The sequence below is a fragment of the Ambystoma mexicanum genome, chromosome 8, assembly GCF_040938575.1.
Source record: "Ambystoma mexicanum isolate Mex_15411 chromosome 8, UKY_AmexF1_1, whole genome shotgun sequence".
NCBI lineage: Eukaryota > Metazoa > Chordata > Amphibia > Caudata > Ambystomatidae > Ambystoma > Ambystoma mexicanum.
Window position 1 is genome coordinate 401,724,842 of NC_090929.1, and position 18,257 is coordinate 401,743,098.

Sequence of the window (18,257 nt, forward strand, 5' to 3'; positions counted from 1 at the left end):
CGTCTCCACTCTCTTCGAAATGTGTCCCATTCACTGCCGGAACAGTGGCAAGGGCAAGAAGCCGTTGAAATTACTTCATTTTTGTTTACACTATTACATCAGGCACAAGGGAGGTGGGTAGGAATGGGAGTTGGGGATGGAGGTCGGTCGTGGGAATGGGTTTTGGGGATGAAAGGAGTTGGATGGGAATGGGTGTTTTGCACAGTGCACAATAAAATACGTGTACATTTGAACACATACAAGCACAATACTTATTGTGTGAACATGAAATATTTGGCTTTGAACAAAAGTGTGCAGCAGGTGAAAAGAAATGTGTCTAGTAATCATTATCTATTAGTTTTTGCCGTACTTGATGGCCATCCCTGCTTTCCTCACGCTCACTCTGTGGCAACACTTCACCTGCAGAAGGTAAGTCGTCCTCTGGGGAGGCATGTAGTCATCAGAGGGCAGGAGGACATGTCGCTTGAGACAGATGTTGTGCAGGATTGCTCAGATGACAAAGATTTGCCCAACCTTCTCTGGCCTTTACATCAGGGCCACTCTTGTCCAATGGACACAGCAGCAATGTCCCTTTAATAGGCCAAAGGTCTGCTCGATGCAGAGCCTGGTCCTGGTAGTGTGCTTTATTGTAGGCCACCTCCTGTGGTGTATGTGGATTGGAAACAGGTGTCACCAGCCATGGGAACTGGGGGTATCCTGAGGAAAGGGCAAAGGTCACAGGTTCGCAGTCACAGTGCATTGAGGATGTGTGGTATTTTCCATGGCATGTTGACGGACACTCTTTTGATGCAGTTATGGTGCATTATTCTACAGCATGTCTTTCCATCCCATTAATTGTGTGAAATCTTACATTATATGGGGTCTATAATGTGATGTACATTTCATGCAAGAATGGATCGCCATATGTAGCGTTAAGATCAGTGTGTATAGGCCCATATTAGCAAATTACTATGAATGCAAGCAGATGTCCATGACCAAATGATAATGATGTGTTGCACTTACGCTTAAACGCTTTATATAGAAAAATTATACACCCAATACCATCCAACCTGTGTCGGTACTCATTTATCGACCTCAGAAGGATGAAAGGCTGAGTTGAGGTGTTTAAGAACAGACTAAATCAGTGACTCACCCCCTGAAGTGTGCCTGAAATAAACCTTTAATGAGTCTAGCAATTATTGTATAGAATTCCAGAAAGACACATTATTTGGTATTCCTATTCTTTCTTATTTAGGGTCAGTGCTGAAAGTGTTAGACTTGTGGCACTCCTGTTCTTATTTTTCTTCTTTTTTTTTAAAGGGCCTGAACAAGAAAGCCACCCACTCCAGGAGCTTGCATTACAAAAAACGAAAAAATAAAAAAAGGTTTTTTACAGAGGTCGCAAGGGAGACCACAGAGGTCGCAATGGAGACCTCAGAGGTCGCAGTTGCGACCTCTGGCGACCCCTAAATAACGACCCTGGCATGTTTGTTGGCATAAACTTTTATATTAGCATTAAATAAAAGAGAAAACATACCTTTCCCTAACTCTAAGAGGCATTTCCCTGCCTCAACCAAAAATACTAAGGATTCAGTCAGGATGTCTATGTAAATTAAGAGTCTACCATCCTGTGTCAAAACCCTGCTTCTGTCCCTTACACTTGTAAATAAACTAACGTGGTAATGGATCTTCTTGGTCCAGAAGAATGACTCCCTACTTCTGGACAGTGGATTCCAGTTCCAGCTGTAAGTGGGACATTTACCAGTAGGAATGACTCCCTTCCACAGGTGTCAATCCCTTTCCAAGGTATCAAAACAAAGTTCCAGGTTGAGATGTTAACAAGTGGAAAAGTTCTCAGTTCAAACTCAAAAGGTATAGCTCCAATTCTTAGGTGGGGTCTTCACCTGAGGGAGGTGTTCCCTTCCCAAGGTCCTAATCCCTTTTCAAGGCATAAGACAATGTTCCAGATTAAAGTATCAACTCAAACATCAACATTCCTTATTGCCCATAGCTGTCTACTCACGCGCCAGGGGAATGACTTCCTTCCCCTGACCTTTTCCCAGGCTTATTTTACAGTTCACAATGCCAGCGGGCATGCCTTCCTTCCCCTGGCCTTTTCGCAGGTAGTTCACAATGCCGGCGGGAATGACTTCCTTCCCCTGGCCATTTTCTCAGGCTTGGTTTGCAATTTACAATGCCAGGGGGAAAGACTCCCTCCCCAAGGCCTTTTCTCACGCTTGGTTTGCAGTTTACAAAGCCAGAGGCAATGACTCCCTACCCCTGCCTTTTTCTCAGGCTTGGTTTTCAGTTCACAATGTTAGTCCCTCTGTCTGGTTCGGCTCACTTGGTTTACTCACCTGTCAAGCATTTCTGTGAGGTCCCGACCCTCATCTCTCTTGCTTCTTGGTTTGACCAACTTGGCTCCCTCTCTCGCCAAGTAGTGTCACGAGGAAGATACCTTGTTTTCAGATGTGGGTCCCAGACCCTGCTTTCTCTTCGGTTTCATTCTGACCAGCTTGGCTCCCTCTGTCTCCCCAAGTACTGCAAGTACTGTGACAAAGAAGATACCTCATGTTTACATGTTGGTCCCATACCCTGCTTTTCATTCCCCACCAGCACCAGCGTCTAGACCTTTACCTGTGCGGGCTTCTGGATGCTCTGATAATCTTCCTTGGGTGCCTGCAGTCGCTTCCTGGACTCCAGGGGTGATTCTCTGCTTTCAGGGTCTGAGCCCCTGCTTTTCGTTCCTGGTACTGACTACCCGCTCTGTGTGCTGCTTTAGGTTCGCTCCACGCCACTGGTTTCATGGTGCTTCTGAGACCAGAGGGATTTCTGCTTCTCTGCATCGCTCTTGAATCTCCTGGGCTTTGCAGTTCTTCCTCTTCAGCTGCGGGAGCGTCTCTGGCCCTCCCCAAGGCAGTTCCTCCTGCTTCTCCATCCATTCCGCAAGTCCCTTGCCAGTTATTAGCACAAGCTCCCATTCCCACCTCTGCGGACCACTAGAATGGTGATTACCATTCCATCTGGTATTCTTCATGGCTCTTTGCCTCTTCTTCGTCTCATTTTTAGTGACATTGGGGATCATTAGAAGTTTCCCGGTGCAGGATAAATGCTGGTAAAAGTGACGATAATACCACCACCAACACTTGTTCCTGCACCGGTAAACTACAGGTTTTCCGGTGGGAGTGACTGATTTACCTCCAGCGAAGAGCTGGAGGTAAATCGGGCTCCCACTGTCAAAAAACTGGCGGAATGACCGGCACCGGTAATACTGGTGCTGCTAATTCCTCCCATGGTGTCCTATGGGACTAATTACCAGCATTACCCCACCTGTAATATCATGGAAATACTGGGATATCAGACGGCGGGAATGGGAATTCCATTTGGTGGTTTCCCACCGATATTACCACCAAAATCGTAATGAGGGCCATAGTCTTTGCTTGGGTCATCTGTCCTCTTACTCGTCTCAGTAGAGGTGAGCCCTATAGTCCTACACACACACATTGGGTAGTTAGGTAACATGTGGGTGGGGATATAAGGGGTGTTTAGAAGTACTGGATGTGGGTATGGGATTCGAATAGCGCCTTTTTCTTAGATGATCATCCTTGTCCCTAGAGAGGGAGCCTCTCCCCATGAGATCCTCCCACTTAGTACCACCTCCAGGGGGGACTTTCCCACAGAGAGAAGTGTCTATATCTAAGTATTCATCACATACCTCCCTCTAATGCCGCTAGCTTACCCATCGAAACTTGCATAGGTATCTCTGAAGTTTTTACCCCAGGAACAGATAGGAGTGACCATTGTAAATTGTTCCTCTTCGCATGTGTCAAGTGGGGCATATCCCTTGGTTATTCCATTTATTTCTTCAATTATATTTCCAAACCTAGTGAAGTATGTGCCTATAATAGTTTCCTCTGGGAGTCTGGGGATGACGGCTGAACCAAAGAGGGTTTCTCTGCCCCTGATATTAATGATCACTGGAGTTCGGTGATATACCGCCTGGGCTCCATGCATCCCAGTGATTTTAACTGGGTTTGCCTTTTTTAGTTCATCAGTACGGATTAGGTCTGCCCTCTGTCACGCTCACCTGATTCCCACGGAGGCGCAGGTCTGGCTTCGAGTGCTGATGCTTCTTCAATGGTGAAGCGCAGGACTCTGAAGATGGACTCACTGGCTCGCAGGAATATTCCCCTGGGCGTGAAAAGGGAGTATTACCTACTGACGGAATAATGCTCAAGCCTCCCACTCCCTTCCAACCCTCCACGATACCCTTCCTCGATTCCCCGTGAAGTCTCACCTTAGGGTCAGGAAGGATGAGCTCTTCATCCTGCTTCTGATGCAGGGGCGCGTTGAAACCCAGTTACTTCACTGGATTGAGGTTTGATGGGAGTTCAAATAAGCTTGACTATTCAGGTAAGGCGCTGTAAGAATTCTGTAACAAGTTCAAAAGTTCAAGCTTAATAATAATGTTCATTGTCTTATTGCAGCAAGCGCTAACGCTTATGTCTTTTTCCCCTTAGGGGCTGGGGTCCGGAATGCCAGGAAGCGGCAGGACCCGAAATGAAATGGGAATTACCCAACAGGTAAGTCTTAGAAGGAAACTGAGCTTTTCCTATTCCCTTCCTTCTCTCACCTTGTGTTCTTGTCTTTTTCTCTCTAGGCTCTGGGAAGTGGCTGCGGATCTGGATGATCGCTGCTGAAGATGGAGGTGCCCAGGAAAGGTGAGTGAAATGCAGCGCTGCAGCGATCGAAGCGAAATGCTTTTAAAATGATGTCTTCCCTTTCAGGATTGTCGGTGTGATGTCTCCGTGATACTGCTTTAGCAGGTAAGGTCTTCTTTCTCTCCAATTCTCTCTTAGCAGGTGACCCAGGATGCTGACAGGCGTGGCTGAAGTCCAGAAGCAGGAGCTGACACGGTGAGCGTCCAGCTGCGAGGAGCAGAACAACGCGAAGCGTGAGTTGCTGATCGGGTGTGGTTTAAATAGCTTTGGAAGAAGTTCCAGGTATGTATCCTTCCACCGATCAGGTATGTATCCTTCCCCGACCACACCCAGGGGAAGTAGTCCCACAAGTAAAGTAGTTCCATTCAGGCCTCAAGAGGGCCTGGATGTAGCAGCATGGTCTGCATCAGGTAAGTGCACATTAAAACACTTGAACACGTGTCTAGCTTTATGAGCCTGGTGCCTAAGGCGCCAGGACAGGGGTCCAACATGAGCCTGGCGCCTAAGGCGCCAGGACTGTGTCCAAAGGGCCCCAGCTTGGGCTCGCTGGCACTTCCCTGGGGGAAATGATGCCTGCCTCTGGGGTTGCTGGGTCGGACCTGGCTCCTTGGAGGTAGGCATCATGACAGTACCCCCCCTCAAGGCCCCTCCCAAGGTTGTTCCCTCCGGGGGTTTTGGCTTGTTCGGAAATCTCTGGTGGAACCTTTGTATTAATCGAGGTGCGTGAACATGGTTACTAGGCTCCCACGATCTCTCCTGAGGTCCATATCCCTTCCAGTCAACAAGATAGAAGAGTTTGGACTTTAACACCTTGGAGTCTAAAATGTCCTTAACTTCAAATTCTAATTCCCCTTCAATTTGAACTGGGTCTGGAGGCTTGGACAGTCGGGTCCCTGGTTGTACTGGCTTCAAAAGTGATGCATGAAAAACTGGATGAATACGCATGTTAGACGGTAAATCCAGTTTAAAGGCCACGGGATTGATTATAGCCTTGATGGGATAAGGCCCTATGAATCTGGGATTGAAGGTTCGCGGGCCCTTGAGGGGTAAATGTTTCGTTACTAGCCATACCTGATCTCCTACTTGGTAAGGAGGAGTTTTACTTCGGTGCAAATCAGCGTTTTCTTTATACTTTTTCTTGGCTTGCTGTAAATGAATTGCAGCTTCTTTGAAGGCTCGGGTTATTGTGGAATGCAGATGATTTACTGCGGGCATTTCCAGGGTCAGAGGTGGATCTAGATCAGAGGTCCGAGGATGGTGACCATACAAAGTATAAAAAGGAGTTTGTCCGGTTCCAGAATGCACTGAATTGTTGTATGCATATTCTGCGATCCAAAGGATGTCTTTCCAATTTAACTCGGATTGGTGTAACATGCACCGAAGATATTGCTCGAGAGTCTGATTGGTTCTCTCGGTTTGTCCGTCGATCTGGGGGTGGTGGCTGGTGGATAGCCGCACATCTATTTGTGCTAGTTGGCAACACTTCTTCCAAAAATGGGAGATAAATTGACTTCCACGATCCAAGACTAATATGGAAGGGAAACCATGTATGCAAACTATATTCGCCAGAAATTCCTTGGTCAAGGTGGAAGCTGAAGGCAAACCTTTTAAAGGGATAAAGTGGGCCATTTTGGAGAATAGATCCACAATTACAAGGATAGTGTTGTAACCAGCACAAGGAGGCAGGTCAGTTATAAAGTCCATTGACAAGGTGTGCCATGGTGCCGGTGGAATGTCCAAGGGTTGAAGTAGGCCGGCTGGCCTTTTCTTTTGACCCTTGTTTTGGGCGCAAATTCCGAAAGACAATACAAAAGACTTTATGTCTTTTCCCCAAGAAGGCCACCAGAAGTGGCGTTTGATTTTTTCCTCTGTTTTAGCGATACAAGGGTGTCCTTCCATTAATGATTCATGATGATGGGCAATAACAAGTTCTTGCAATTCTTTACTAGGCAGAAACAACCGCTCCTGGAAGTAGGGTAAGTCATCCTTAACGGTGTAATGAGGACCCTTTTGACTCCATTCCAGTAAGGCTGAAGAGTCTAGAAGTTGTTTTACTTGCGTTTGGATGTCCTCAATAGTTTGCAATGAAGTTAGGCCTAAGATTCGTTGTTCAGGTATGATTGGCACAGGTTCTAAACTCGAATTGGGTTCTTCCATGCCAATCCGGGATAAGGCGTCCGCTTTACCATTCTTGCAGCCAGGGCGATAGGTAATTACAAAATCAAATTCCGCAAAGAATAGAGCCCATCGGAGTTGTCGTGAAGATTGAGCTTTGGCCGTCTTTAAATACTGTAAATTTCTGTGGTCCGTAATTACGGTGATGGTGTGTCTTGCCCCGAGAAGGTAGTGACGCCAAGCCTTGAAAGCAGTTTTAATAGCCAGTAACTCTTTGTCGGTAATTGCGTAGTTGATTTCAGGAGGAGAAAATTTCCTGGACCAAAAGGCCACAGGGTGTAGTTGGTTAGTTTCTGGGTCTCTTTGCGACAGGACCGCTCCCATGGCCGAACTGGATGCGTCGGTTTCCACAATGTAAGGGAGATCTGGGTGCGGGTGCTTCAATATAGGTGCAGAGGTGAATTTGGTTTTCAGGTCCTGAAAGGCTTGTTCGGCCTCAAGAGTCCATTCAAAGCGTTTGTTTTTCTTTAGGAGAGCTGTGATGGGTTGGACTGTTCGGGAAAATTCCGGGATGAATCTTCGATAGAAATTGGCGAAGCCGAGCATGCTCTGAACTCCCTTCACCGAGCTAGGAGATGGCCATTGGAGGATGGCGTCCACCTTTCGCGAGTCCATTCGAACTCCTTGAGGTGTCAGGATGAATCCGAGAAACTCCACTTCTGTGGTATGAAAAACGCATTTTTCGAGCTTTGCAAATAGTCTGTGCTGGCGCAATTTCTCAAGAACTGCCCTAACATGTTTTCTGTGATCGGATTCTGAAGAAGAGTACACCAGGATGTCGTCAATATAAACAATGACACAGACGTCGATAAGTTCCCGAAGAACATCATTCATAAAGTACTGAAAGGCGGCAGGTGCATTGCACAAACCGAAGGGCATCACCTGATATTCGAAGAGCCCAAATTTGGTGCGGAATGCAGTCTTCCATTCGTCGCCTTCTTTTATATGCACCAGGTGATAAGCTCCTCGGAGATCTAACTTGGTGTACACACAAGCGTCTTTCACCTGGTCGATAAGCTCAGGGATCAGGGGCAGAGGGTAATGATTCTTAATCGTTATTTGATTTAGGGCGCGATAGTCTATACATGTTCTAAGGTCGCCCTCTTTTTTCGGCACGAAGAACAGAGCTGAGGAGACAGGAGACTTGGACGGGCGAATAAAACCATTGGCTAGGTATTGATCTAAATACTGACGCAAATGTAGATTCTCAGGTTCCGTAAGAGCATAAATCCTACTACAAGGTAGTTGAGCATTGGGTACCAGATCGATTTGGCAATCATAAGACCGATGGGGAGGTAACGTGTTAGCCTGTTCCTTCTGAAAAACGTCTTGGAATTCTTGGTATTCTGACGGTAGCTGTACAGGGGTGGAAGTTGCTGAGGCTAGACCCATAACTGGATTTCTTGGGTAACAAGTTGGTTCACAATCAGGAAAACGTATCTTCTTTGCTCGCCAGTCAATTCTGGGATTATGTGTTTCTAACCAAGGAATTCCAAGAATTACTTGAAATTGTGGGGCCTTGATCACATCAAACACGATTGCTTCCCGATGTCCATCCTGACCCACCAGTGTCATTTCAACAGTGGAATGCGTTACAGGCCCTGAGGCTATTTCGGTTCCATCTACTGTAGTAATGACATCTTGGGTTACTTTCGGGCGGAGAGGGAGCTTAATCCTGGAAGCCAATTCACGGTCTATGTAATTTCCAATAGCTCCACTGTCGATGTATGCTTTTATAGCATGCAACAGCTGAGGCTGTTTTGGGTCGACGAGCACCATTGGCATGACAAAATGCGAGGTCAAAGAGTTTGTTTTCAAGCTCAGCAAGCGGACCCCTACGCTTGTCGGGCTAGGTCGTTTCCCGAATCAGGTGTCAATAAATCGTTATCAGTGGCTCCAACCACCTTCTTAGGTGGTTTAACCGGACAATTTCGAAGAAAGTGACCGGAAGTCCCGCAATACAGGCAAAGTTGCTTTTGTCGCCTTCTCTCTCGTTCCTTCTGCGTTAATGGTCCTTTAACACCGCCGATTTGCATAGGTTTGGATACGTCGGTACTCTTGGAGTTAGCGTGGGTTTTGATCGGTACTCGGGTTTCGTACTTGAACTGATCTGCTTTTCTGTTTTGAAGTCTGTGATCAAGTTGAACCACCAAGTCTATGTAGTCTGCGCAGACCTGGGGTGGATCTACTATCTGAGCTAGAACATCCTTAAGCTCTCCGCGCAGGCCTCGATGAAACAATGTGATCCTTTTGTTTTCTGGCCATCCAGTTTCCACAACCAGTCTATTAAAGGTGGTCCTGATTACCTTGTCGTAAGGATAGCAGTTCGTTATCAAGGGCCTGTCCTTGAGAGTGTCGAGCAAACCATCTTTCCATGCTGGCCTGGAAACCCTGAAAATTCTAGAGAATGGGATCATCCTGATTTACCAATGGAATAGACCAATCGGCAGCACTGCCACTGAGGTAAGATAGTATAAAGGCTACCTTGGTCTGATCGTTAGGGAAGGTCCCGGGTCTGCATAGAAAGTGTAAACGACATTGGTTCAAGTACAGAAGTCCAGAAGCAGGAGCTGACACGGTGAGCGTACAGCTGCGAGGAGCAGAACAACGCGAAGCGTGAGTTGCTGATCGGGTGTGGTTTAAAGAGCTTTGGTAGAAGTTCCAGGTATGTATCCTTCCACCGATCAGGTATGTATCCTTTCCCGACCACACCCAGGGAAAGTAGTCCCACAGGTAAAGTAGTTCCATTCAGGCCTCAAGAGGGCCTGGATGTAGCAGCATGGTCTGCATCAGGTAAGTGCACATTAAAACACTTGAACACATGTCTAGCTTTATGAGCCTGGCGCCTAAGGCGCCAGGACAGGGGTCCAACATGACCCTGGCACCTAAGGCGCCAGGACTGTGTCCAAAGGGCCCCAGCTTGGGCCCGCTGGCACTTCCCTGGGGGAAATGATGCCTGCCTCTAGGGTTGCTGGGTCGGACCTGGCTCCTTGGAGGTAGGCATCATGACACCCTCACCGCCATTTGTTTGCTTCCTGAGTCTACGAAAGCTGCCACTTGTAGTCCATTCACTGTAACTGGTACATGGGTCTTAAAGGGAGTGGACAGACAGAAAAATTGCTCATGGTTTCAATTTCTGGGTGCTCTTGGGATTGTGTATTTTTCCCATTCCTCCCCGTCATCCAACCTGTCGCCATAGGTTCCTCCTTTTTATTCTGTGGGCAATTTCTTGCTAGGTGTCCTTTCACCCAACAAGAAAAACATGTTATGTCAGTGTTTTCATCGCTTTCCCTTCTGGTTTCCCTAAGCCCTGTTTTTTTATGAGAGGATATTTTTTTATCTCTTTTCTCAGCTTCCCTAGTCCCGATTGACATGGGTTTTTGGGGGGGGACGTTCTCTAATATAACCCTTGGACTCGTTAGGGGGTAGTTTTCCAGAGGCTGTTTTCGGGTCTTTACATCCTTTGTCGTTTTGTGTAAAGCCTTTAGTTGTTTAGGGGATTCAGCATGAGCCTGGGTGGTTTCAAGGGCAGTATCCATCATGGGCTTACCTTGTTGTAGCGCTGCTCTTTGTAAGGAGGAGGGCAAACTATTAATAATTTGTTTGCGGGGGAGCTGGAGTATGAAGTCAAAACTATCCTAGACTCTAACGTAGTCCGATCCAAATTATACTACCTCATAGACTGGAAAGGATATGGACCTCAAGATCGAACCTGGGAACCCAGCGAACATGTCCATGCACCTCGATTGGTTAGGCAGTTCCATTGCAGCAACCCCACCAAACTAGGACCAGGAGGAGGACCTTCCTTGAGAGCGGCCTTGAGGCGGGAGTGCTGTCATGGCCACTTGCCCAGGATCACAGGAGCAACACCATCAGGTGGAGAGAACAAGGGGCACCATGGTTCACGCACGTCCCTTTGGGACGTTTATACATTGGGGGCCCAGTTGGACTAAGTCCTGGCGCCTTTGGCACCAGGCTCATGGAAAAACATAAGCAAGGCTCTCTTTATTATGAGTAGGAGTGCTTGAAACAGAAGCAAGACTCTTATTATGGGCAGTAGTGCTTTCAAGAACTTTCCACCTGTGTGCAACCAGTCCGGGTGTGGCCTTCTATCTTCAGCTGCATGTGAACTTCAGGGTGTGGCAAGCGGGACTGAGCTAGTGGGCGTGGCCTTAAGAGCTCAGCTATAAAAGCCAGCCCAACCCCAAGGCACACGCTTTGCGTTAATATGCATTTGCATGCAGCGTAACGCTCACCACCGCCTGGGTTAACTAGCACTTACCTTGGGAATCCAGTATCCTGTCCCTACGCTTACGTTTTGGAGTCAGTTTACACCTGCATCCATCACCGCTAAGCCTGGCATCCATTCTTCATCGTCCGGATCGCAGGACTTCAGCTCTGGGCACAGCATCTTCTTCATCTCGGCACGCAGAACTCCAGCTCCCAGCACCACAGCACGACATCTTCTTCATCTCCGGCACGCAGAACTCCAGCTCTGGACTCTGCAGCAAGACATCTTCTTCTTCCATGAAGGTGGATGCTGTAAAAGGACAAAAGACAAGGTTAGACATACGAACCTGCAGTTTTAGATCGCGCTTGCAAAATTCTTCACGCTTGTCCTTAAAAGCACACTTAACTGCTGCCGGACCTCTGCGGAATCCTCTGCTCCTCATCTAGAGCCACTTTGGGCTCTGCTGTTTTGCTGGACCGCAATCACACCTATGTGCGGAGAAAGATAGACATTGTTACAAAGCTGACAAGAGGCTGAGAACAAGACAATACCAATACTTCATGACAAACAAAAAACAGAAAGACACTTACCAGAAAGGTGTCGAATCGTCGCAGCTGGCCTGGACACCATGTATTAAGGACCGGTGAAGGAACTCGGTCCTCATTCTACATGAGGCCCTGCCAGAAGTAGCAGGGCAGAGAGTTCACCCTTAATAATCTACAGGTGAGCCTTAATGGGACGATGCATGCTCACCACCCTATGGGAGGAAGGTTTTGAGAGGGAATTCACACGCAGGCCAGTAAACTTAAATCCTCTCATATTTACGCAGGAGCAGGGTTCCAATTTATCGCGGCAGCAGCGGGAGGAAGCAGATCGGGGTCTCCTACTTCCTGGGAGGGCTGCAACCATGCCCCAACGTCCCCGCAGAGACCAGGTGAGCGTAACAGGGGTTTAAGGTTTGATATGAGGGTTGAAGTACCCCTCGCAGCAAAGGAGCGAGATAGCAGGTTTTCATTTCTTCGCTTCAATGGAATTGCTGGGCGAGCCTCTCGAAATCAAGGAAAACATTTCAGAGGTGGTCTTCTTCCCTATAATGTTGCAGAATTCCATGCGGGAGGATCGGCCTTTGTTGGCTAGCTACTAGTCTATCTATTCCCTTCTGGAATCTCGTATCTGCTTGTATTTGGTGTGTAACCAGGGGTTCTAGCAATGCATCTATTGGCTTCATTTAAGCAGGCTCTAGGGAAGAAATGAGGACTTCAGAAACCTTTTCTTTCCCTGATGTTGTCTGGAACGGGTGAGGGGGTACTGGTCTTTCTATTAAGTAGACCTCCACCTCTGACTCATTTGTGGCACAGATTTCTTCCTATTTTATTTTGTGCTTTTCTAGGTTATCTTTCTTTATGATTACTAAAGCCTCTGAAAGGGAGGACGTTCGAATAGTTCCCAAGGGGACTGTAGCAGAGGGGTGTTTTAGGCTAGGCGGAATGCCAAGGGAGCCTAATGGTGGTTACTCCCTGCTGGGTTTCACTATCAAATTTAACTCTGTGTTTGGGCTGATGGAATAATCATGAAGTTGTAATTCATTTACCAGGACTCTTCCTTTGTAGAGTAGTCAGTGATGCCTAATGGGGACCCTTAATGTTTGTAAAATTAAGGTTTTAATGGCAGAGACTTGGTCCCATTGAGAAACTTGCAAACTGATTCCCTCCCCTTGTAACTCTTTAACTATTATGATCATAGGCCTCTTTCATGAGACGATAGAGAGGGTGGTAAGGATTTTGATCATGGTTATCTCTGGGTCCTCCACTATTTATCAGGTGGATTAGCATCCCACTCATGACACCATTTGTGAGGGTGCAGAAGGAGGAGACTGACACGCAGGTGGCATGGTTGTTGGCATAAACAGTTATTTTAGCATAAATAAAAGTGAAAACCTACCTTTTCCTAACTCTAAGATGGGTTTCCCTTCTCCAAATAAAAATACTAAGGATTCAGCCAGGATGTTGATGTAAAACCCCTGCTTCTGTCCCTTACACTTGTAGGTAACAGACTGTCTTGGTCCATAAGAATGACTCCCTTCTTCTGGACAGTGGATCCCAGTTCCAGCTGTAAGTGGGACATTTACCAGAGGGAATGACTCCCTTCCCCGGGTGCCAATCCCTTTCCAAGGTATCAAAACAAAGTTCCAGGTTGAGATGTTAACAAGTGGCAACTCAAACATCCACATTCCTTATTTCCCATAGCTGTTTCTTCACTATTGGGTTCCTGGAGAATGCCTTCCCTCTCCAGATATCTTGCTCTAAGTGTTTTCACCACACCAGGGGAATGACTTCCTTCCCCTGACCTTTTCCCAGGCTTATTTTACAGTTCACAATGCCAGCGAGAATTCCTTCCTTCCCCTGGCCTTTTCTCAGGCTTTCTCGGTTCCAACTGTAGGTGGTATCTTTACCTGAGGGAATGACTCCAGGTTTCAATCCCATTCCAAGGTTTCAAAATAGAGTTCCAGGTTGAGATGTTCACAAGTGGTAAAGTTATCAGTTCAAACTCAAAAGGTATAGCTACAATTCTTAGGTGGGATCTTCACCTGAGAGAATGGTTCCCTTCCCAAGTTCTTAATCCCTTTTCAAGACATAAGACAATGCTCCAGATCCAAGTATCAGCTCAAACATCAACATTCCTTATTGCCCATAGCTGTTTCTTCGCTATTGGGTTCCTGGAGAATGCCTTCCTTCTCCAGGTATCTTGCTCTAAGTGTTTTCACAAACCCAGGGGAATGACTTCCTTCCACTGACCTTTTTCCAGGCTTATTTTACAGTTCACAATGCCAGCGACAATGCCATCTTCCGCTGGCCTTTTCTTAGGCTTTCTCGGTTCCAACTGTAGGTGGTACCTTTACCTGAGGGAATGACTCCAGGTTTCAATCCTGTTCCAAGGTTTCAAAACAGAGTTCCAGGTTGAGATGTTGACAAGTAGTGAAGTTATCAGTTAAAACTCAAAAGGTATAGCACCCATTCTGAGGTGGGATTTTCACCTGAGGGTCTCTTCCCCAGGTCTTAACCCCTTTTCAAGGCACAAGACAATGTTCCAGATGAAAGTATCAACTCAAACATCAACATTCCTTATTGCCCATAGTTGTTTCATCCCTATTGCGTTCCTGGAGAATGCCTCCCTTTTCCAGGTATTTTGCTCAGTGTTTTCACAACGCTCGCGAATGACTCCCTTCCCCTGACATTTTCTCTGGATTGATTTGCATTTCACAATGCCAAGGGGAATGACTTGCTTCCCCTGGCCTTTCCGCAGGCTTGGGTTGTAGTTGACAAAGTTAGCAGGATCTCAGACCCTCTTCTCCCTCTCTCTGGTTCAGTTCACTTTCCTGCCAAGCGTTGCTGAAAGGAAGATATTGTATTTCTGTGTGGTCCCTGACCCTGGACTCTCTTGTTCCTTGGTCTGACCACCTTAGCTCCTCTCTCGCAAAAGACTGCTTTCTCTTCCGTTTCATTCCGACAAACTTGGCTCTCTCTCGCGCCAGTTATTATCACAAGGAAAATACCAAATTTTGAGATGTGGGTCCCAGACCATGCTTTTCAAGCCCCTACCAGCACCGGCATCTGGCCCTTTACATTTGCAGGTCTCTGGACACTCTGCCGATCTTCCTCTGTTGCTTGCGGTCGTTCGCTGGATTGCACAGGTGATTCTCTGCCCACCGGGTCCGATCCTCTGCTTCTCGTTCCTGGTACAGACTTCCGGCTCCCAGTTCTGATCTAGGTTTGCTCCATGCCACTGGGTTCTTGGTTCCTCTGAGACCGGAGGCTCTGATGCTTCTCTGTGTCTCTGTTAAATTTCTCGGGCTGATCGGTCCTTCCTTTTTGGCTGCTGGTGCCCCTACGGCTCTCCCCAAGGCAGTTCCTCCTGCTTCTCTGTCTATTCTGTAAATCACTTGTCTGTTTTTTTGTTATCCTAAGCTCCCAGTTCCACCTCTGTGAAACGCTAGAATGGTGATTACCATTCCATCTGGTATTATTCATCGTTCGCACCAGTTGTAGTCACATAGTCTTTACTTGGGTCCTCTATCCTCTTCATCATCTCAGTAGAGGTCAGCACTATAGCCCTACACACATACATGGGGTAGTTAGGTAACATGTGTGCGAGGTATAAGGGGTGTTTAGATGTATGGGAGGTGGGTATGGGATTAGAATACTACATTTCCCTTAGATGATCGTACCTGTCTCTAGAGGGGGAGTCTCTCCCCATGAGATCCTCCCACTGAGTACCACCCCCAGGGGGACTTTCGGGTAGCGGGCTCTCCTCTGTGGCCTCATGGGAAGGGGCTCCCACTCGGGAAGAAGTGATGACATCTGAGGATTCGTAACAGGGGGTACATAGGCATAATCACTTTGAGCAACCCTGTGCATACAGCTAAGCCCCACCAGTTGTTACAGACATGGCCTGTGCTTGGATTTTCCATGTTGTCGATGTTGGCTCTGTGCAGTGCTGTCATGCATGTGCCCCGATGGGTGTTTGGTTCTTATTGTGCTTGTTTGAAATTTCTGCACTCCTGCGGTAATGGATTCACATACATGGTTTGCTGCTTACACACCATCACTATCTGCCAGTGTTGCATTGTCATTGTGCAAATCATTGTGCAGTGTTGAACTGTGCTTTCGGCTGTGTAGGTATCTGTTCCCTATGCATTATGGTTCATGTAATCCTCTGTCGATTATTTACTTGTTGGAGCAATATACGTAATGGACATGCTATTGCATTGTGCTCCAGGGCGTGGTCCCGTGGGTTGGTGGTTCTCGTGTGGGGTGAGAGGGAAGGTCCTGTGTGTACAGCAACTTGGCAGGGCATGTATTGATTAGTATTTGCAATGCCCCCCAGCACGTACCATTTCACTTGTGATGCAAGATTATTATGTGTGATGGCACCTGTACTTACCCAGCATCCATCTCCATTGGCCTCTTTGGCTCTCCATGTACACAAGCAGTGTGCTGTTCTACAGGACCATCGCATTGTGGGTGGATCCAGGAAAGCGGGCGCAGCAGCGTGTGATCGTGAGGTTGCATAATCGCAGGTCACCTGGACATTCATAGAATGATACTGCTTCGTGTTGTGGTACACCTCTTTTGCTTCGTGTAGTGCAAACACTGCCACATGTGTGCAGTCTAGAGCAGCAATTACGTTGGGCAGGTGGCCTGCCGAGGAAAAATGTGACTTAGTGGCATTTATCTGTACCGGGGTGGTGGGTAGGGAGATGTGCCAGGGTGCATGGTGCGTGAGTGCTTCCAGCACCTGCCCAAGCTCAGCTGAAAACGTGAGCTGAGACATGCCATGCAGCATGCCCACAGTGTCCTGTTAGGTGTCAGTTGCTAGGAAATTGAGCACTGACACCTGCTTCAGCAGAGGGCCTAAGGCAGTTCTGTTGATTCTTCTCTGGATGTCGTCATGGATCAGGGATGGTAGCTGTGCAATTGTCTTCCAGGACAGTCAGTATAGGGTTATCAACTTACATCGGGGTTAACATCAGTTAATTCGCAGGGTGAGGGCCTGACCCGGGAATGGGTGCTAACCTTGCATTGAGACTCCTCCTCTTCTCTGTGTGCTTTGTGGTGGTGCTCCTGTCTCTGCACCTGAATGTAGAGTAGGAGGTGCTGCATATTCCAGTATACAACTGCTAATGGCAGCATGGTTTTGGAAAGTCTGTTTGGGTCAGATGTGGCACTTACATACCTTTTCTGAGTGGATTGTGTGCACCTGTAACTTGATTATTATCACCTGTATGCATTTACCTCCTCCTTTTCGGTGTAGGTAACTGCACTATGTTTTTGGTGGAATTACCATCCATTTTCAATGGTATTTCTGCTGTATTTGTACTTGTAATACTGTATAAATACGATTTTATATCTTGGCAGTAATTCCGCTGGCAGAATTAGCGCCAGATCTAATTCCGCCATATGACAGTGGTCCGGTATAATTATCGCCCATTTCCAGGTTCCTCTAATTTGGCGATGTTGTAAAAGTGGTAAAAGTGGTGGTAATTCCATTACTGCCATTACTGCCTTTTTTCCTGCATAACGCCCACCTCGTAATGAGCCTCAGTATCCTTTGCTTGTGGCCATCTTCTAATATTTGTTCTCACCTTTCCTTTTGCTCCTATGTGCATTGAGCAGTGTGAAGGAGGAAAAAAGATGGTTAGTACAGCTCTCCCAGCAAAATTGCAGAGCAATGATCGCATCAAAGTCTGGTGCCAGGGTTAACACCAAAGGTTATGCACCCTGAACCCTACCTAAGTGGCCATGCCTTTTTCTCATGCCCATAAGTCGGGCCAATAACCACCATTACTGCTGGTGGCTTTAGGCTTTAACGCTTCAGTATGTACCTCTTCCTTCCCTGTCGTCATCCGCTCACCGCTAAAATATGTTTTTGAATTGGATTTGAAATGTTTTGAAGAAAAAAAGGTCTTACTTCTACTAGAGCGCAACGAGATTTGTGAAACCAGGCTTAAATGTTTTGCGCTTTGGGGATTTCGCTCTGTTTGACAGGCAGACTCGGGCATGGACCAAGGCTGAGTCTGTTGATATCTCAGCATGCTGCAGAAACCAACCTCTGTAGGCCCATGCGTCTCTCAGCCAAACCAAGATCCTGATGCAAATATCCAGGTCTTCTGTTGCTTGATACTCCTAACTTGTACAGTCGCACCTGCCCTGGTGCTGACCTACAGACATTTCTTGCACTGTAAAGATGTTCCTATTGATCTGCTGATGCTGCATTGGGTCACTCTCCTGTCCCATGGATCAGATCTATAGGAAGCGGCATGCCTCTGTGATTGAAATCTTCTAGGCAAGGTTTGTTTGGGTCATTTTTCTAGTGTAACAATAAGAAGATTTCGTCAGCCCACCGCATCTTATTCGAATGATACAGGCTTCGACCAGCTCTTGAGCAGGCAAACTCAGCCTCTGAAAACCTATAACTAGATATCTCTTCAGAAAACAACTTTTCACAGTGATCAACATAAAGGTTAGAATTGGGCAGTCCAAAAGAGTGTGTGTGATAAGTGATCTTAATCTACCAGCAATTCAACACCTTGGCCAGACTTCCATACTCTCATTAGCATTCGCTGTTATTCATTCTCTTATACAGACAAGTTA

The 18,257-nt window shown here is 47.1% G+C and overlaps 1 protein-coding gene across 1 annotated transcript in view; it reads left to right on the forward strand.

The window, feature by feature from the left end:
• Positions 1-18,257, forward strand: part of C8H9orf43 (chromosome 8 C9orf43 homolog) — a 906,643-nt gene that overhangs the window by 326,001 nt on the left and 562,385 nt on the right. The window lies entirely within an intron of this gene.